This window comes from Pinus tabuliformis, chromosome J (genome assembly GCF_031772625.1).
Source record: "Pinus tabuliformis cultivar Carrire ecotype Pingquan chromosome J, CPIR1, whole genome shotgun sequence".
Taxonomy (NCBI): Eukaryota; Viridiplantae; Streptophyta; class Pinopsida; order Pinales; family Pinaceae; genus Pinus; species Pinus tabuliformis.
The window spans coordinates 643,479,909-643,502,486 of NC_142295.1; the positions used below are offsets into that span (position 1 = coordinate 643,479,909).

A 22,578-nucleotide genomic window follows, 5' to 3' on the forward strand; every position below is an offset into this window, starting at 1 on the left:
ATTACCTTTGTGAAGTTTTCCTTGAAAATTGGTGCCTATGCATAGTTTCAAGGCAGATGAGAATGAAATTTCAAGATAAAACAAACTCAATACAGTCGAATTTGGCATGTAAGTTGTGTTTTTGAAATTACACAGCAGTTTCGTAGCGCGCTACGAAACTGCTGTAGGTGATGTTTTTTACAGGCATATTTCTCTGTTTTAAGTAGTCAACTTCCAGGAGGTATTTAGAGCAGCTGAAAGAATATTTTCGAAAATTGAAAGAGGTTTTTATTCCTAACATACTGAACTAGAAAAACCTCTTTCAGTTTCTTCAAATTGATTATGATCTAGGAGAAACGAGTGAATAAAAGTTGCACTACGAAACTGCTGTTTTTAATTTCCTGTTTTACACATCTTCTTCAAGGATCGATTCTGGGCAGCTGGAGTAGTTTTTCAAAAAACCAAAGGAGGTTTTTGTTCAGCATGGATTGTTTCACAAAAGCCTCCTTCAGTTTTTCCAAATACATTTTCTGCGAGAAGTTATGAGCTCTGTCCCAAGACCTATTTTTCAGCCAGAACAGAAGCTTATATTTCATGTCATCTTCACTTACCATTATATCGCCAATGTAAGAAAAAGGAGGTGAGATACATCAGAAAAATGAACATGCGTTTAAGAGCTGAAAACAAAGCTTTAAGGAGAGAGGTTGCAGATTTAAAAGCACAGCTAGGTTAACTGGCTGCTCATTGATGGTGAGAAAGGTCATATTCTAAATTTTGTCAAATTTTGTTTAAGTTCCATTATTCTGAAGGCATATAGGTCTCTGCCACCTGTAAAGGAGGTTTAAAAAGTCAAAAGTCCAAGCAAAAAATTCCTTAAGGCAAATACACTCTGTTTTAGCAAAAACAGCAGTTTCGTAGCGCGCTACGAAACTGCTGTAGGTGTTGTTTTTGGATGAAGACAAACAGTTTAATGGTAAGATCAGCAAATTTTTGAAGGAAACGCCTAAGGAACATAAGGGAGACCACATGAGGCTATCCTAGCCATTCAGATAATGACAAGTGTGCCTTTTTGTAAAGGTGAAATATTTTGTCTCAAGTTAAAACTTTTATAAAGGTACTTTATGACCAGTTAGGGTTTGGCAGAAATGGAATACGAGGAGTATTGTTTTGGTTTATACACATGTCCATCAACGAAGCCTCCAACACATCTGAAATATGGTGATGCTCATAAATTTTGGGGTATTAAAGAGCTGGGAACATGTTGCTTAACTTTCGAAGGATGGTGGGAGACAAGGACCGGAAAAACAGGGGTTTGTTCTTATGATCAATGAACCATCAACGCATTCAGTATCCAATGCTAACCTTGTTCATTGCATCCACTTCTCAGTTATCTCGGCCAAACTGAAAGGAGACAGGTGTCCAAGAGCAAAGAAGGATCATGATATGAGGAAGATAGAATTAGATATGTAGTTTAATTAGCACTCTTTGTAATTACAGTCAGCGCTTAATGTATTTAATGAATTAGTTAATTGGTAGATAGGGGTAATTAGTAATAGTCTTCGAGCTCCCCTCATGCTGGAGGAGGAAGCTCATAGTGGTTAAGGTTGTATCTCTATATATAGATCAGACTTTGATGTAATGAGGGTTGGATGTTTTGGAGAAGACTGTTTTTGGTTTATGTATAAACAAATTTCAGTAATGCAAATGACTGTGTTTTCTTCTTAGGATTCACAATGGATCTTCTTGTTCAAATGTGTGATGGTATTCTTTCTTTGAGGTTCTTTTACAGTTTTGTTAATGCATAATCACTCAGAACTCATGAATCATGCTCTGACTTCCTGTATGCCTTGGCAAACTGTGGTTTCAAAGTTATGTTTGAACATATAGATGTAAAGTGCCCTGATTTCTATGAAAAGATAGTGTTTTTGTTTGTTGAGATATGAGAGACTCCATAAGCCCAATGGGAATCAATTCAATGTTGTCTAGCCAGCTTATTTTTCATGTGTCTTATAAGAGTTAGCCATCTTTTCTTGTCATTAGTCAATATTCATAATCTGTGAGAGAGCCCTCTCAGACTAAGGAGGCTAAGCCTTAGTCCAAAGCCTGGTTTGAAATAGTTACACAGAATCTTGCTGATTGGCAGCCTTCAGTGCTTGATTTTGTGATAACAGAAACCATACATAAACATGTAAAAGTACCAAAAATGCTTTGCCTCAACCATAAAGTAATGAAGGATACATATCCTGCATCTGATCTACCATCTCCCAGGTAGTTTCTTCGGGCCTAAAGTGCTTCCACTGCACTTTAACTTGCTTGATTTCTTTGTTCCGGAGCACGAGCTACTTCCGCTGCAATATGCACTGAGGTTCTGTCTAGAATTATGCTTGCTCATCTTGCAATACAAACCAATCAATAACATGATAAACATCTTTTATATACCTTTTAAGCAATGAAACATGGAAAACATCATGGACTTTCAATGTTGGAGCTAGTGCAAGTCGATAGGCCACTGGTCCAATCCTATCAAGGATTTCAATAGGCCCGCAATACCATGCTTTGAACTTGGAACATGATCCAATCCTCAAGGAGCTCCTCTTGGGCTTGATGCAAAAATACACATGCTTCCCAACCTGAAACTCCTTAAATGCCCTGTGCTAGTCTGCTTAACTCTTTTGCTTGTCATGTGCTGCCTTTAGATTCTTCTTTATAACCTGCATTTCCTGTTCCATATCTGCCAACATATCCGGTCCAATAAATACCCTGTTCACTGGATCACTCTAGCTGATGGGAGTGTTACAACTCCACCCATACAGTGCCTCAAACAGACTCATCCTTAGTGACTCCTGATAACCATTGTTGTATGCAAACTCAACCAATGGAAGGTACTCCTCCCATATCCTTTGTTGATGCATGACATACATCCTCAATATATCCTCCAATATCTTGTTGACCCTCTTTGTCTGTCCATCTATCTGCGCATGATAGTTTGTATTGAAAGGCCAACTCTGTCCCCAAACCTAAAAACAACTCCTTACAAAACTTGGAAGTGAACTTGGCATCCCTGTCCGACATAATCTTCTTTAGAACACCATGCAATATCAATTAATAATATTATACTAACATTTATTAAATATTAAATGTTTATATGAATTATTAGTATAATAATTACTAAATATTTATAATAATGATTACTACCTTAGTTATTAATATTAATTATTAAAATTAAGAATTATAATAATAATTTAGATTATTCAAAAATCTGCAATTAATATTATTAAAACAAGCTGACATTAATCTCTTCCTTATAATCTACTCTCATAACTATTTAAATACCTAAATCAAGCTCTTCTACTATCAACATTCAAGAAGTCCCGATGATGGATCCCGGTTGGGATTTGAAACGTTGACAGAAAATGGTATTTACTGTGGATTCTCCGGTAACTAAGTCAAAAGATATAAACCATAAATGTATCAAATCCAGAACCATGCAATATGATGATCTCGATGATGAAAACATGTGCCACCTCACTAGCTAAATAAGTAGTCTTTACTGGAATGAAGTGAGCTACCTTGCTCAACCCATGGACCACAACCATGATAGAATCATGCTGCCTCACTGTCCTCGGAAGACCTGTAATGAAATCCATGGAAATTACCTCTCGTTTACATTCTAGAATCAGAATAGGTTGTAGTAGACCACCTAGATGCTTACATTCGACCTTCACATGTTGAAAATCTAAACATCTCGCCACAAACTCCGCCACTTCCTTCTTTAGATTCGACCAATAGTATAACTTCTTCACTGCAATCAATGTCTTTTGATATCATGGGTGAATTGAGTATGGATTGATGTGAAACTCTCTCAAGATAAGATTCTTGAGCTCACTGTAATCTGACACATAGATCATGTCCCTAAATCTCACCAAACCATATGGCATGAGATGATAGTATGCATCCCTATCACCTGTAACTGCACCTCCACCTGTACCTGTACATGTACCGCTACTTGTAGTTGTACCTATACTCTGCTGTAACATGTGCCTGAGCTCCATGTTACACAGTAATTTGTCACCATTGGTCACCGTCCCTGTTACCCCTTTCCCGCACTTTGGAGGAATCATTCCGGGACTTGTGAGAAGTGACATGGCTTGAAAACACTTGCATTATGTTCCCCTAAGTATGGACTTCATATGCCTTGAAAACATCTCCTGCAGAATATCCTTAAAAAGTCCCCCTTTTCCATTAGCGCGGATCCACAGTGTATCACCCGTGCCAATGGGGGAAATTCTCCGAAGAGGGCGCGCCAGTTGGCGCTCTGTATCAGAGTCTTACCTGCGCCAACCAAGTTTGGAAAAGTTTTTTAACAAACGCACGCCCGAGAGTTTTTTCCTTTCGACTCATGAGGCTTTTCAAGGATAATGCCAATCTCATGGATGTCGAGATTCATCGTATCTCTATCCACAATAGCTTTTCGAGGATAATGCTTATCCCATGGATGTCTGGATTCATTGTATCTCTTCCTCCTCCTCCATCTATAAAAGCTTGTTCTGGTGCAATTGACAAGCAAGTTTTTTAGCATAGGGAGAATGATACTGTCAAAAGTCTGAGAGATTGTTGAGTCTTCTTTGCATTCATAATCAAAGAGAGAGAGAGGCTTGTTCCTGATCCCGACAAGCTTTGAAAGACATATGTAGCTGATCACCCAGCCAAAGGAGGATTTGGCGTCAGAACTTCGGTTGTATACTCCTTTGTTGAGTATCAATAATAGATGACTATCATTATGGTTCCATTCTTGCTGTTCATTATGATGATGTTTGGATTATATATTTTCTGACCGATATATAATTGCATCTATTGGATTTTATGCTTGTATTCATGTCATTCTTTGCATGTGCAGGTGTTCATTCACGGAGATCGTGAGGATCGTGACCGGCTGGAGCAAAGGAATGGGAGTGTCAACTCTTCTACAACACTGGCGTTGGAATCCAAGTAGGTTCTCATAATACACCTTTAATTTGCAATTAGGAACTTGCGTGATAGCATTGTTTGATTATTGCTAGACCCATTCTGGGCTAGTGGGATCGCCTCTATCTGCAGAGGGGATTTACCTCTCCAACAATTTGGCGACTCCACTGGGGAAGCTATTTGTTTTTTGATTCGTAAACTTTGGACGGAGCCTGAAGTACGACCAGGTAGCCTTCAAAACGCTATTGCTCTACATTAGCGAAGTAGATCAATGCCACTTCAGTCAATCTCCGGTTTGGTTTACGAACCGAACAGCTTGGAGTTTGTCTTGCACTTTGGTTTTCTCTTGTTTGCTTGCTTAGATAAGCTTTCTGGGTTGGTTTTTTAAGTTGTTTCTTGCTGCCTGGTCTGTCTGGATACTGTTGATCAAGCCCTGGACTGCTTGTTTTTATTTTTAAGCTAGCAAACTTGATTAGCGCGACATTTTCCCTGACAGTCGCGCCAGTGGGCGCATGTTGCACAAAAGCAACTCGCGCTAATCCCTTAATAGCGCGAGTTACAACCTGACAGTCGCGCCAGGCCTGTGAACTTTTCCAGTTTGCTTGTTTGGAAGCCTTCTGAGCTTGGATTTCTGTCTTTTCACATCTTTTTCAACTACTGGAGTGTGTCAGAGCTTTGTTTGACTGGTTTTTGACCTTCATCCTTCGGGCATTTGCCTCTTTCTATCGATTTCATATCTCAACCCTAGAGCATCTAGTGGCTTTGTACATCGAGCCTTCCGTGGGAGTTTTTGGTTCTTTGATTGTCCAGTCGACTTCTTGGCTATTTTTTGCACTTGTCTAGTGGTTGTCAAAACTTTTTATTGTGTGCTTCGAGCAATCTACCTCTTTTTCCGTTTGGATTTCGCTTGGCTTCGTTTGGGCTTAGATCACGTAGCTCATTGAGTTTTTTGTCATTTTTCTTGGTTTGAAAGATTTTCTTGGTGTTTCAGACTTGATTCTATTTTCATTGAGTGAAATTTGTATTTTTACTCTTTGTTATTATCTCTCAAAATTTGTTTAAGTGCATTTTTCCATCGAAAAGAAAACAAACAATCTTTTTTGCATTGCATTAGTTAATGGAAATTAACGTTCTTCATTGTTATTAGCAATTAGTCATTTAAAAAAGAAAAGAAAAGAAAAAAAGTTTCATTTATTGCCATTAGCTACATTAGAGTCATTGTTGATTGTTTGATGATAATTTTGTTTGATTGAAAGATCTCAACTCTTCCGTAGTTAGCATTCATCGAATGGAATGATATATTTTGGCATATAGCTTGCATTTAGGAAATTGTGAGAGATTACATACGGTAGGACCTGGAAACTGAAACCTAATCAAAGATCAACTGTAAAATGAACTGAATGAATCTAAAAACGCATTGGAACTTAACGCATACATCTAGAGGTCTAGGCTAGAGACATGTTCTGGCGTCGTTAAACCTAGTCACTGTTGTTTCACATTATGGTTGGGTGATTCCTCCTTTTGTGACTCGATAGTGGTCTAGCACGGATTTGTGCTCCCACGTACCGTCAAGTATATGTGGAGACCCCACTAGGTTATCATCCTTTATCCACAGGAAGCCGTGTCTGCCGCCTTACAAGCCGTAATGCACTGAACACAACATTCGAGAAGATTGACTGATGTACGAGAAGTCCTTGGTTTTCATCTGATTGCCAAGGTGTATATGCAGTTTTACGAATTGTTTGGTAAACCTTTTGCCTAGTTCTCCAGAGTAGTCACTTTTGACCCTTTTCGGATTGTTAGCGCTCGAATTTGCCTTAGGTTGAAGAAGGCGAAACTCAAGGTAACATCAAACCACTTAGCCTCGTAGCTAGCCCTACGAGGACAGGAGAGGGCTCTCTCCGGTCTATCTCAGCAAAAAGTTTTCTAAAAGGGGCTGAGATGACTTTAAAAGAAACTGATTTTAGGCTAGTAAATTGATAAAAGGGTTTTTAATAAAATGATGGGGTTTTTCTAGGCTGCATGGGCAAAGTAACAACTTGAACAGAGAAATGTAATAAAAAACACAGATTATCCCCTGAGGCAAGGTAGGCAAGAAAGTTTAACATCAAATTGAGATTAAATGGAATGGCAAGACTGCTGAGGAGCTAACAAGGGCATAGAGGATGAATCCTTGTCAAATAGAAGAAAGCATTAAATATGAACAAACTTAAAGGCAGAGCATATAAATTATGAATTCTACCTTAACACTTCATTTGTTCAAATGGAAATGATCATGAAATGACATGAACACATAATAGGTTACATATGAAACAAAAGAAGATACAAATGTTAAATCTCATACCACATGAATCTCAGGGGTCAGAGCTGCATGTTTTAATTAAAATCTCTGTCAAAATCTGTACAATAGAAGCTCTCTGTTCTCCACCAGCTCTTAGAACTCTCTCTCTCCCTCTCTCTAACTCCCTTTACAAATGATTATTTAATACAATAAATAAATGCTGCTAAGGGAAAAACAAATCGACCCAACAACAAAGGTGCTGTTTCAACTGCAATTACAAAAATTAGGAAAGGGCGTCTCATCTATTCTAAACATAGAACAACGTTCCTCTAAATCTTCTGATAATTGGCTAATTAAGAGATAAATGCTGCAGTGCAGATCCCTTTGAATCATTAACTGAAGTCTTGAAACAGGAATCGAATCCTATATCTTCTGCTGTTTTGGCTCCGTTTGAATAGCGCTCGTGGGCCATATTCATGAGCCAGAAAAGGGTCAAATGACAAAGATGAAAAACTCCACGATCTTCCATTTGTTTCCAGCTTCGATAAGAATGTCACTGGGTTTAGAATTCTCAGTCAAAATTGATCCATTGAAAAAATCTCAGAATATTCCAAGACTCGAAGATTTGCGAGTTGCAGCTTCAATAAGATGATACATCCATCGATCTAGCATTCCTGTCAGAGCAAAAGTGCCCCCAAGAGCAGCACAAAGACGCGTAATAAAGTGAGTGAAACTACGCTTTTCCTCCCTGATGGTAACAATGATAGGATAAAGATCATACAAAAAATAGACAGCTGGCCAGCTCCGGTCAGAATCCTTCATTGCCACAAAGTATTCTGTTACAGAAAATTGATTTGTTGGCAATACTTCCTTTGACAGATATCTGTATTCAGTGGGAACAATCTTGATGTAATATTTGAAGGCGCCACTTGCATCGCGAAGAATGCGGAAAATATCATCAAGTGGATTGTGTATTCCAGGGTATTTGAGACCAAATGATAGATCATGAATTACATGGCTCACATTAACATGATTTGCACCCTCGAATATCTGTTGAGAAACAATAATATTCAAGCCATGCACCGAAATGTGGAAATTTCCAGCGACCCTTTGAACATCCAGAACACCAAAGACCCGACATCCTTCACCAACATCTATTGCACGCTTAACATCCTTTATCATCTTTACAAGATCGTTTCCAAGCCGAAACAAGCAATTGTCCATAACTGTGATTCCACCTGCAAACCTTCATAGGTACTCTGCACCTTGACACAAAGTATCCGAAATACCAAAAACTGAAACAATAGATTAACCAATGTTTACATCATTTGAATTTGGGGCACTCACGTCCACTGATGATACCAACGGATACTTTTGTCCCTACATAACCAGAAACATTCAGCGCTCAATGGAACTTGAAAAGAAGATCCAGAAAAAGGAAAGAGAGCCACCCACACACAGGCTTTTATGATCTATCTCCTCTATCCATCAAATCAAATATAAAGCACAAATTCCTGGAGAACAGCGACCCCTGAAATCAAAACCACTGCATATAAAAGCAAAATGCAGTAGGCTAGGAATGGAGAAACAAAAACAGTAGTCATCGACACATTTACAAGGCCCGTTAATATATTTGCCAGGAGGAAAGTCACAAGCACATTTTGATCAAAGACTTCCTCAAGGACCAATGATTTTCTTGTGGGGACCAAATCTGAGAGCATAAGCATCCCAAGAACCTCAAATTTCTGTGCTAGAACAAAAGTTACATATGCATAATTGCACACGTGACGAGAAATTTTTCTCTACAAACTTATCCAAAAAGATTGTTAGCACCCAAAGGAAACCGTCAAGCAGCCAAACTTCGATTGCAATACTTGATTTCCCTCCAATTGAAGCTACTCTAGAACTAATGGGTTCCTTTAGGAAGAAGAGATGATAGCCTAATTTGACACTGACAAGGTATAAGCCCCAATATCCAAATAATCTGAAGATGCCCTCTTTGTTTAGACTAATGATATTTACACCCCTCTGATCTGAAATGAGGTAACGATTTAATCCACACAACAGGACTGCTTGATAAACTGTGAGAATTGCACATCCAAAGAAGCCACAGTATTGGGGATGAATATTGATTATTGATGTCACAATGGCCACTGCTGCAAAAGTGAAATTTTTTTTCCAGTGTACACCATATTCCCCAACATGGACACCGAATCAATGTTGTGTGCCTATTTTGAAACTAATGCATTTGCAACTGCAAAAGATCCAACCCCGAGATCCATTAATCCTGTACCATACGTTTCTGTCTTAGCAAATCGCCTGGGAAATATTTTAAAGTCCACAGCCAGAATTGACACATGTCACCAGCATCATTGCAAATCGATATGATGAGAGGCTTTTTCTTTGTCTGCTTGCAGGGATAGGAGTTGATGAAACCACTGCCATTTGAAGAGTTGGAGAATATTCTAAAAAATACATTTAATGATTTCTTCTTCAAAACAGGGTTTTGAAGAAGAATCAATCTCACACTGACATACAAGACAGAGTCTAACACGGACTCCCTAAAAGAAAGGTTCACCTGAGCATTTGTCACTTCGGGCTCACTGAATATTCGAGGGAGACTAGAGTCATCTTTTTGTCCTTTTCTTGACTCTTAAAACATGAAAAGGTCAAGTTCAGTTCCTTTGTCTTAAAATTTATTTGGCGACGATTCACATTTACCCGGTTAGATCTTGTTTGCATTAGTTTGAGTAGGGTCCTTTCTCATTAGCTTCCCTAGGATTTTGTGAAGTTTTCATCCTGGCGGAATTACCAATTTCGTCTTCATCCTTTGCCGAGATACCGGTTGTGAGTGATACTCTTCCTGTTATTCTGAGTATACAACCGATTAATTCTCGTGCTCCAGGCGACGAGACTTACGAATTTCACTGGAATCCCGTTTGGGAACCTTTTGAAGACGATATCCCTTTTTGGGAATACACTTCTCCTCGTATTTTGGCCCCACTATTTTCTTCCGATATGGAGGAAGTATCTCCTACTTCAACTGAAGAATCTGTTGTGACGAGCGGTAAAATTCCCACCGCAACAGAACCTATACTTGTTAGTAGCACCCCTACTACCGGGAGACTACCTCCAGGCTATAAATCATTACAAGATGCTATGTCTTCTAGGACTCCCTCTACGAGTTCTATTTGGTCACAACTCGCTTTTCCCACCATGGAGCCTTTTACTCCACAAAGTCGCAGCACGTCTGTTACCTCAATCCCAACCATTCCAACGGTATGTGTAGCTTCTTCAACTCCCGTTCTCAGTGGTCCTTCGGCCTCTATATTCAGAGTCTTTGATCCTGCGTCAAATGTCCCAGCAGAGGGGCCATACGACCAGTATTTACCACATCTTGGTAGGCCTTTGTCGTCTCAACTGACTATGGAAATTTCAGTCCCGTTGTCAATTGATTGGGGCCCCACCTATTATCATGGTGGCCAAGTATCGTCTGCGCAATCCCAAGGACCACCTAGTCAAGACCAACAGTCTCACACAAGGCGACCTGGGAGCCAACAAGGACAACCCGTCCAGGGACAACCTTTGGCCTCTGGTGGTCCGTCTTTCACCTCTTATGCTCAACCTTCTGGTAACTCAGGTCAATTTTCTGTTCAACAAGGCCAACCTGGTATCTAGCAAGGTTATCCTACTAGACAAATTGGTCAATTGTATGTTCACCCAAACCAACCTAATGTTCAGTATGGTCTAGTATCTGGACAAGTTGGTCAACCGTATGGTCAACCCACCGTCCAGTATAGCCAAGCACCTGGGCAAGTCGGCCAGCCTCAAATCCAATCAGGCCAACCAACTGCCCGGCCCACTCGGCCATCTGGTCTGTCAGGACAACCCTCAGTTGTGCAACAACTCCACCCCCAGCAAGTACAACCTTCTGGGCAGGTGGGCCAACCTCAATATCAACTAGGTCATCCTTCCGGCCAGATAGCCCAACCTACAGGACATCCTTCTGGCACTGCTCAACACGGTTTTTTGCCCCAGGCTGGACCCTAGGCCCCATCCGGTCTTCAAATGCAAGTTGGAATTCAATCCCAACCAGTCTATCAAACTCAGCCTGTTTCTCAAACTCAGTCTGGAGTCCAGCCACCTTATGGTTACGAGCAACCTCAAGGGAAACCTTCGTTTGCCCCATATCAAAATTATCAACAACTGTAGACAAATCCTTATCAGAATTATCCGCAACCGTATGGTGCTCCTGCAGGACAGTTTGGTAATCCATGGAACGCTGGGGGGAAGAACCAAAATCCCTACGGACAAAACCCTATGGGGCCAAATCTGTCTGGACAAAGCCCATGGGGGCAACCGCCAGTTGGTTGGAACCCAGGTGTTCCATCCTACCCGCAGCCCCAGATGTCCTTCAATCCTCAGTTACCTTTCTTAGCAACCTTAGAATTACCAGATGTGTCCAAACTGACCAATGATCCCATTCTCCATAATCCGTATTGGCCTCCGGTTTCGACGAAAATTCCCGGTGATTGTCCCAAATTCGATGGTAAAGCTAATGAAGATCCTCAAGCTCATGTCATGACCTATCACTTGTGGTGTTCATCCAATTTGTGGCTTGATGATTCGATTCGACTTCGCCTTTTTCAAAGGACTCTCACTGGCTCTGCAGCTAAGTGGTATATTGAGCTCACTCGCGGATCCTTTCAGGATTTTAACTCGTTGGCTATGGCATTTCTCACTCATTTTCAGTTTCCCATTCGATATGAAACGAGTACACACCTCCTGACATCCTTAAGACAGACAACGGCTACGCATATCTCTAATCATATCCATGAATGGAGACGACGTAGACGTATGATCAAGTTTTGGATTCCCGACCAACTTCTTACCAACTGGTTTATGACTTCGTTCGTTCCTCCAATAGCACGGGACATTGCCATGGGGGCATGTGTCACCGAAGAGCAAGCTATCGTGCGTGCTCAGTACCTTGACTTGGTTTATTCTCAGTCTAGTACATTGTATGATTATTTGCCTGATGCCCTGAGACCAGGAACATCCAAAGCCCCGCCAACACCAACTGTTGACGATATTATTGGTTCTGTTAACTCATCCTCAAAGAAAAATTCCGCGAACCCTGGGAAGCAAAAATCAAATGCTTCGAATGAACACACTTCTCAGGTTACACCCACTTCGAATATTACTTCCGAGGTCAATGCCATCCAGTCCACCATGGCAGACAAAGCCTCGAAAGGAAAGAAGAAAGGAAAAGGGAAGAATAAGCCAGATCGACCTAAACAGGACTCCCCTAAACCTCCACCCGAGGAAGGTGCCAAGCGCAAACCCAAGTATCCTTGTCTTATCTGTGATGAAGATCACTATACCAAAGACTGCCCTAGGCGGTCCGAAGTTAGTCGTTTGTTGAAAGGCGCCCCTGGGACTCTTGCGGTGCTCAAAGAACCCTTTCCCTCACAACAAACTCAAATGGTGGCTGACCCCTCTCAACCTCCATCAATCCTCACAAATGTGTCTTCTGCATTGAATCCGGCCGACTTCTTAGATTCATAGTCTCCCGAGAGGGCATCCATTTGGATCCCCTTAAAGTCGAGGCTATTGTGAATCTTCCTCCCCCTGCTTCTTTACAACAATTGCAAAGCTTGCAGGGTAAAGCAAACTTTCTAAGACGATTCGTTCCAAACTATGCCGAGGTGGCTAAAGGTTTCACACGGTTGCTAAAGCGAGATGTCCCTTTTCATTGGGATACCATCGCTCAGGAATCTTTTGAGCGTCTCAAGGGTCTCCTTGTTTCCGCTCCATTGCTCTGTCCTCCGAACTATCATCGCGATTACACTCTGTATTTGGCTGCCGTCGACACCACTATCGGCATGGTTCTTGTTCAAACTGACGATGATGACACTGAGCATGTTGTATATTATCTCAGCCGCAACCTTTTAGACATGGAAACTCGATATGCTTATGTCGAGAAGTTGGCTTTGGCCGTCGTTTGTGCTGTCCAACGCTTCTGTCACTATATTCTGCTGCGCACTACCACCGTGGTTTCTGATTGCAACCCCATGACGTACATTTTGTCACGCCAGTTGCTGGGGGGAAAGTACTCAAAGTGGATTGTCATCCTCCAAGAGTTCGACTTGGAATTTGCCACTGCCAAGTCCAAGAAATCCCTTGTATTCGCTGAGTTACTTTGCTCTTTGCCATCTTCTTCCCCGCCCTCTCACTCAGAGGATCATATTCCGGATGAAACTTTGTTTCTCATTAGCACCCTCGATCCCTGGTACGGGGATATCATCATATATCTGCAAACGTCCTCCTTTCGCCCCGGCGTGTCCAAAGACGCTTGGTGAAGGATTCGTCATCAGTCTCAACCATACCGTATCATTGGGGACACACTATATCGCCTCGGCGCTGACTCTGTTCTCCGTCGATGTCTAACTCTCGAGGAAGCTTAGCGTGTCTTGAATGACTGCCACTCTGGTGCCTATGGTGGTCACATGTCCGGATATGCCACTGCCCAAAAAATCCTCCGTGCTGGCTACTTTTGGCCCTCTATCTTTAAGGATTTCATTCTTGCCGTCCGCTCTTGTCATGAGTGCCAGATATACCAGCGGAAGATGCGAGCGCCTCCCACTCCATTGCACCCTATTGTCACCGTCGGCCCTTTTGCAAAATGGGGCATTGATTATACGACCTATAACCCTCGCTCGGCCGGGGGGCATGGGTTTATTATCGTTGCCGTCGACTACTTCACTAAATGGGCCGAGGCGATGCCTACATTAACTGAAGACGGTCACACAACGACGCAATTCTTATTCAACCATGTTATCTCACGATTCGGCGTCCCTCAAGCCATCGTCACTGATCACGGGAAGCATTTCCGTAATCATATGATGACGGAACTAACAACCCAGCTGGGCTTACGGCACGATAGTTCGACTCCATACTATCCTCAGGCCAATGGCCAAGTTGAAGCTATCAACAAGATTTTGGTTACAATGCTTCAGCGTACCGTTGGCATGCATAAGTCTAACTGGCATTTGATGTTGTTCCCTGCCTTGTGGGCCTACCAAACCTCCGTGAAGGATGCCACTGGTTTCACTCCATTTCAACTAGTTTATGGACTGGAGGCCACCCTTCCAATCGAGTGCGAAATCCCTTCATTAAAATTGGTCATCGAACTACTTCCCAACACTACTCCGCTAGAAGAACGCCTTCTTTACCTGGAACGACTAGATGAGACCCATCGCCTAGCCTGTTTGGCCATTGAAGCACAAAAGAAGCGAGTCAAGACTCACTTCGATTAGACTGTCCATCCACGTTCTTTTGTTGAGGGAGATTTAGTCCTGCTATACGATCAGGCAAACGATAAGCTGGGAGCAGGAAAACTCGAGCTTATGTGGCTAGGCCCTTACATTGTCAAGAAAGTTTTGCAAAAATGGGCCTACGAGCTAATTGACTATGAAGGGAACCCTCTCGGGAAGCCTCGAAATGGGGTGTACTTGAAAAAGTACTATGCGTGATGCTTGTACACTTTATTTTGTACATACATGCACTTTAGCAGGTGTGTTGTGTGTGTGTGTTTTAGTTTTGAAGGCATGATTGCCGCTTATTGTGTCTTTCGCTTCTTGTGTAGATGTCTGATGCACCTTATGTTGGTTTCGCTGATGGTGCCTGCCGCAGTACTCGCAACTTGTCCTCTGCGGCATGGGTGATCTATGATCCTCATGGCGAGTTGATAGATCTTCAAGGTGTGTGTTTGGGCCGTACCACTAACAATGTCGCCGAATATTGTGTTGTAATTGAACTACTTGCTGAAGCAATTAATCTCGGCATTCGTGCATTGGTAGTGAACCTAGACTCTCAACTTGTCGTCCACCAGCTCAACGGGCGATATTTCCTCAGAGACCATCGTATTCTAAGGTTGTATTTATGTGTGAGATTGTTAGAAAGGAACTTTGATTTCATCACATATCGACACATTCCAAGACAATTGAACACGTTAACTGATGCATTGGCTAACCATGTATTAGATAGACATTTGCGTAATATGTAAAACATCATACAAGAAAGCATATAAAGCGCAATAATAAAACCATAGAGATATGCATATGTATATATATATATATATATGTGTGTGTCGCAATGTTTGCACCGCGTGCATCATATAGTTCAAAAAATAATACATGTTCCTCTCAAATACATCAGGAGACGACATGTCTCTCAAAAAAGATGCAGGAAAAGGAAACCTAGGAGTCTAGTCCCGGTGGTGCTCATGATAGCACAAAACCGCACGCACCAAGCGTCTCAACAGATGATGGACACGATTAGGCACCCCCACTGTGTGCCTCTGGTACGCTAGTGGCATATCTCCCAGTCTAGCATAAACAGGAATCCCTCTGGCGAGTCCCTCGAGATTCTGAATCAATTCATCTCCCTCGGCACCCTCTTCCTGAGGGTCGGCTGCGGGTTGGTTCCTCCGAGCGATAGGAGACATGCCAACTGGTCGCTCTGGGCCAACATCTGCATGTATATACAATTGTTGTTAGGAAAAACATGTATTAACAAAAAAAAAACATATAAAACATCAAAAACAAAAAGAGATCTTACCCAGCTCCTCGTCCCACTCCTCTCCCTCGGGTAGTGGGAGATCTGGGTCTTCGGTGAAGTCAGTCCCTGCATAGGGCCAATCCTCCACCACAATCAGCTGACGGCGGATCCATATGAAGAACTCGGGCCTCCAGGACATCTGCTGGCCCCCTCCTCCCCTGGGAATCAGTGCTGCCCAGCGAGCCATCATAGTCTCTCGTGGCAAAGGATCAACCACTATAGCTCCATGTCCCTGAAAAATTGGTAATCGTTCCAAGAAGAACGATACCACTATCGAACCATACCCAAACTGCTTTACCTTTCCTCGCTTGCACTTTGTAAGCTGCCTCTTGATGTTAGTAGTCACTGCGGTGGCCCAGTCAAAGAGGGTAGGATTTAGGCATTCTGCGGCCAACAAAAGATGGTTCTTGCTTGCCTCATGGGGCGCCTGCACTCCTGCAGCTCGAGTAATGGTGAATAGTATCACCCTAAGAACCAAGTATGGAACGGTGGGAATATCCACCTTTGCACTGTTCTTTCCAAATCGTGCCCCTGGGCACACTCGGTCTCGAACTTCGATCATCTTCTCCCCGGAAGGTCTACTCCCAGTCAAAATTGGCCTCGCCCCTCTCCGTGATAACCCCGTGATGAAATAGACATCGGATACATCGAGCCCCAACACTTGGTCCCTTAAATGGAACACTTGGTCATCAACATCCCACAGATCAATTAAGAATTGTAGTAGCTCGGGCTGAGCGCGCATGTAAGGTGTAAGAAAGAATTTCTTAAGCCCACAGTCCCTTAGGGCGTTCATGCACCCTTCATCCTCAAGGAACAAAGCATCCTCGGCATCATGTTCTCGTTCCTTCCATTCTACTACCATTTTGCCTGCTTTCCTGCACCCACAAGAACGCATAAACCACAATTAGATCACTTGTAAACTTGGAATCCAGTTAAATTCAAAATGCAATGGGAAATTTCAAGCGGAAAATTAAGTTGCGCAGTTGGCGCGACTGTTTCTAAAACAGTCGCGCCAATGAGCGCGACCCCTTTAGAAAAATTGCCCCATTAGTGCGGGTCCGTGCCGGATACCCGCGCTAATGGGCGAAGCCCTAAATTTTTAATTCCCTCTTGCAGAGGTCAATCAGGAAGCCAAAATGCATAAAAAATGTATGGAAATGGAGCTAAGGGAAGCGCCTCTTACCTGGAACCCACGAAATCCCGAACGGTTGCACAGATTGGCTGTAATCACCGTCTGAAGTTCACTCCCCAAACAGACCACTGCTACTATTCAGAGAGGTAAAAAGTAAAAGTAATTCTATTTTTACCATTTTCACCATATTTATAAACTTTTTGACTTATACTTAGGTTTAAAAAGTTACTTTTTGAATATTTTAATATATTTTTGGTCGAAAATGGATTTTACGCTTGCTTCTTGTGTAGTGACAGGTCTTTTACGCAACTTCGATGGTGAAATGAGTTGTATTTTATACTTTTTTGGACTCGGTAAATACACGAAAAAGTCACCGTGGAGTCATCTTTCAGCTCTTTTCTGACTTGCTAAACATGAAAAGATCACCGAATTATCCCTCTTGAGTCATTAAACGTAAATAAGAGGCGATCGTCTTTAAACTCTTTTCCGACCGCGTAAAAAACGAAAAGATCGTCGGACCCTTGTCGTTTCAGGTTTGTTAACGGTTACAAAGCGACGTGGTTTCGATCATTTTTTTACTTTTTCAGGTCGAAATCACTACTCATGAAAAGTACTCCTCGATCGTAATGGTCGGGCGGTTCTTTCGAGCATTGTTTTATACTTTTTTCGGGCTCGAGAGACACAACTTAACGAAAAAGGACACCCTTGGAGTTTTCTTTTCCGCTGTCTTTTCAAACTCTCTAAACATGAAAAGACGCCAAGTTCTTCCTTTGTCAGACTCGTTAAAACTTGATGACATTAGAGTTCGTCAAGATGACGTTACAAGCATATGCTATCCCCGTCAAGCTTGTAAATAAAAATAATTGGGGTACTCGCCAGAAATGGTGGGGGAAAAATGGAACCATAATTAGTGTCGTGTCGACAGTATGTCGCTCTTGAACATGGCACTTGTCTCCTTTTGTGTCTGGGTGGGGATATCTCATCTCATTTTTCACTTGCCTCCGTGGATTTGGGTAATCCTGTTTGACCTCTCATCTGCTCATTGCCTCGTCACCATGACCTTTGATCCATTGATGTCAAATACTACCAATTCCACTGTCGTGCCGCCGATATGTTTAAGAGAAGTTGACCTCTGCAGAATAACAACCTCCTTCTAATAGCTCACATAATTCTGATCCACCACAACATTCTTTCTCTGTCTCGTGTCGATGATGTGGGAAACACTATGGCCCACCTTCGATCAAGGTCACTTCCTGTCGACTTCAACTCATTATCCAGGAAGCTGATCTAGAGACTCCCTTCCGGTGCCTTCGAGCCTGCATGCCTCAATGGCAGGTTCTTCGTGTTTGACATGAGGTTTTCATCATTGACCTCCGATCGAATGATTCTATGGGTGTTCGATGCTAGCTCACTGATTCACACGCCGTAGATTGTACCTATAGTACCTTGAGGGCCATTGTCATTATTGGTGGTACCTCTCGCGTCTGTTAACAGTTTTCATTATTGACTGGTAATCAGACGATGTTCATGCATGTTTGACTTCAACTCATATATTCACATGCTTGAACTTGTACTTTTGTTCGGGTCGAGATGGAGGGCAAGACCCTGGATTTTGTCTGTTGGAATCTAGGCTGCGGTTTTGTGGATTATTGTTACATGACTCATTCACTGGATGGCTGCGACCATGCCTGAGTCTAGTCATCAATCCTCACCAGATGGCTGCGCCCATACCATGGATCTAGATTATTATGTACTCTGTTATGGATGGCTGCGCCCATACCACATACATCATGTACTTGAGCTATCAGTTGTATCTCTCTATGCAGATTCTCCGGCGACAGCTGCATGTGTTCTTGTAAAGCATTTCACCCCTCTCTCTCTCTCGGGCCTCATGCTTTAGGGGGCATCTATTACACAGTAATTTGTCACCATTGGTCACCGTCCCTATTACCCCTTTCCCGCACTTTGGAGGACTCATTTCGGGACCTGTCAGAAGTGACATGGCTTGAAAACACTTGCATTATGTTCCCCTAAGTATGGAATTCATATGCCTTGAAGACCTCTCCTGCAGAATATCCTTAAAAAGTCCCCTTTTTCCATTAGCGCGGATCCACAATGTATCACCCACGCCAATGGGGGAAATTCTCCAAAGAGGGCGCGCCAGTTGGCGCTCTGTCTCAGAGTCTTACCTGCGCCAACCAAGTTTGGAAAAGTTTTTTAACAAATGCACGCCCGAGAGTTTTTTCCTTTCGACTCATGAGGCTTTTCAAGGATAATGCCAATCTCACGGATGTCGAGATTCATCGTATCTCTATCCACAATAGCTTTTCGAGGATAATGCTTATCCCATGGATGTCTAGATTCATTGTATCTCTTACTCCTCCTCCATCTATAAAATTTTGTTCTGGTGCATTTGACAAGCTAGTTTTTGAGCATAGGGAGAATGATACTGTCAGAAGTCTGAGAGATTGTTGAGTCTTCTTTGCATTCATAATCAAAGAGAGAGAGAGGCTTGTTCCTGATCCCGACAAGCTTTGCAAGACATATGTAGCTGATCACCTAGCCAAAGGAGGATTTGACGTCAGAACTTCGGTTGTATACTCCTTTGTTGATTATCAATAATAGATGACTATCATTATGGTTCCATTCTTGCTGTTCATTATGATGATGTTTGGATTATATCTTTTCTGACCGATATATAATTGCATCTATTGGATTTTATGCTTGTATTCGTGTCATTCTTTGCATGTGCAGGTGTCCATTCACGGATATCATGAGGATCGTGACCGGCTGGAGCAAAGGAACGGGAGTGTCAAATCTTCTACAACACTAGTGTTGGAATCCAAGTAGGTTCTCATAATCCACCTTTAATTTGCAATTAGGAACTTGCGTGATAGCATTGTTTGATTGTTGCTAGACCCATTCTGGGCTAGTGGGATCGCCTCTGTCCGCAGAGGGGACCTCTCCAGCACTCCATATACCTGTCATGCTGATGTCCTGCTTGTAAGATCTACTCACGTAAATCTGTCCCATAAAAGTTCATACCTGCTATATGATTCACCTGTACTTTACTTTTAAGAGCATTTGCGACTCGATTCTCCTTTCCTTTAATATATTTGATCTCAAAGTCAAACTTGCTAAGGGTGGCCAACCATCTACCTTACCTAGCATTTAGATTCGGTTGGTCAAACAAATAACTCAACCCACTGTTATCACTCATCAGTATAAATCTATTGCCAAGAAGATAATGCCTCCACATCTTCAAGGTGTGAATAATAGCTGCCAACTCAAGATCATGAGTCACATAGTTCTACTCATGCTCATTCTATTTCCTGGACTCATAGCATACCACCTGTCCCTCCTACATAAGGACTCCACCAAATCCTCTTTTAAAAGCATCTGTACACACCACAAACTATTTATCCAGATTTGCAATCTTAAGAACTAGAGCATTGGACAACAACTGCTTCAGCTACTCAAAACTAGCTGGAGATTCTTATGTTCATTCAAACTTCTTACCTTTCCTCTGCAAAGATGTAATATGATATGGAATGCGTGAGAAGTTCCTAATGAACCTCCTATAGTAACTTGTTAATCCCATAAATGACCTGACTTCCTCCATATTCTTAAGAGATTCCCACTCCATGATGGCCTTATCTTTTCTGGATCTACTGTTATACCTTACTTGGAGACAACATGTCCCAAGTAATCCACCTCTGTCTAAAAGAAACTTCACTTGCTAAGCTTGGCATACAACTGATGCCATTTTAGCAATCTCAACACCGTTGCTAAATGATCGACATGCTCTTCTTCATTCTTATAATATATCAAACACATAAGAGTAGCTGGAGCATTAGTCGAACCGAATGGAACTTCAACAAACTCATAATTCCCATCCCTGGTCCTAAAGGCAGTCTTGTAGATGTCCTCTTCTTACCGGGTGCAAGCCCTAGAAGTGATGATTGATGCTATGTGATTCATTTCACTAGTTTCAATCCCACTTCTTCACCCCTGTGAGCATCACCTGATGCAATGAGTGCTAAGTGAACTATTCAAAAATCATGAGAAATTAGTCAGTGATGACTACCTCTCATGGAAATGGTCATACATGAATGACTTACTTAACGCAGTTGAATCCCAAAATGATATCTAATATAATGCACTGCGTAAACCCCCATACTTAAATTCAAAAAGAGTCAAGGGATCTCTAATTGAATGGTTCATGAGGCACAATACTTGCTAAGGTTTTGCAAATGGGGTAGCAAGCTAAGTGGGCTTGATTGTGGGGAAAACTCCACAGTTAAGCGCGCTTGATCTAGAGGAGTTCTGGGATGGGTGACCTCCTGGGAAGTCCTGGTTACCAGGTGCAAGCCCCGGAAGTGATGATTGATGCTATGTGATTCATTTCACTAGTTTCAATCCCACTTCTTCACCCCTGTGAGCATCACCCGATGCAATGAGTGCTAAGTGAACTATTCAAAAATCATGAGAAATTAGTCAGTGATGACTACCTCTCATGGAAATGGTCATACATGAATGACTTACTTAACGCAGTTGAATCCCAAAATGATATCTAATATAATGCACTGCGTAAACCCCCATACTTAGATATCTTGATCGCAGATCAATCTTTGAGAACACTGCTGCTCCCTTCAACTGATCGAACAAATCTTCAATCCTCGGCAATGGGTTCCTGTTCTTGATCATCGCCTTGTTCAAATTCCTGTAATCAATGCATAACATGAGAGTACCATCCTTCTTCTTTACAAACAACACTGGTGCACCCCAAGGTGATACAACTGGCCTAATGTGTCACTTTTCAAGCATTTCCTTCAGCTGGAACTTCAACTTTACTAACACTAGTGTGCTCATCCTGTAAGGTGCCTTTGATGCTGGTCCTGCCCTTAGTACAAACTCAATAGAAAAATCCACTTCCCTGTTTGGAGGTATATCTAGAATCTTTCCTGGAAACACATCTTGAAACTGTTGCAATACATGGTACCTCTTAAATATTTTTACATCCTCAACATATTTACCCTTGTCACTAGAGATATGCACTGCAAACATCACACAACCTTTTCTGCAACTGCGCTTAGCCTGCATAGTGGTGACCATCCTTACTAATGTAGGATTCTTATTTCCTTGCAAATTTCTCCATTATCATCCAGACATTCAATGGAATTTTCATAACAATCCACTTTGGTCCTATGAAGGTACAACCAATCCATACCCAAAAGCATACTATACCATCCCAATGGCAGTGCATTGAAATATGCTGCTGTAGGCATACCATTCCACTCAAATGCATAGATATTACCTAATGATGGACTCTCATAGCCAACTGCACCAACCAAGACTCTTCATGCACTTCTTTTCTCAAGCCACACTTATCCACTAGGCCAGGATTAATTAATCAAAATAGAAACAACTTGATCACAAAGCTTACCATCCATCTCAATGATAGATTCATGGTGGTCCACCTGTCTGTTGTCCACAACTGCATAAATCCAAGGAATGTTATGACCAACATCCTCAATTGTATGCACCTCCCGAGAAGTATAGATCTAAGGTCTACCACCCTGATACAATGGACAATTCT

The 22,578-nt window shown here is 42.0% G+C and overlaps 2 pseudogenes; both read right to left on the bottom strand.

Annotated features, from left to right (window-relative positions):
* Positions 1-7,825: 7,825 nt before the first annotated feature.
* On the bottom strand, positions 7,826-8,449 carry LOC149228570 (uncharacterized; annotated as a pseudogene).
* A 269-nt stretch (positions 8,450-8,718) lies between these two features.
* Positions 8,719-9,670, bottom strand: LOC149228571 (uncharacterized protein At4g17910 pseudogene; annotated as a pseudogene).
* Positions 9,671-22,578: the final 12,908 nt, after the last annotated feature.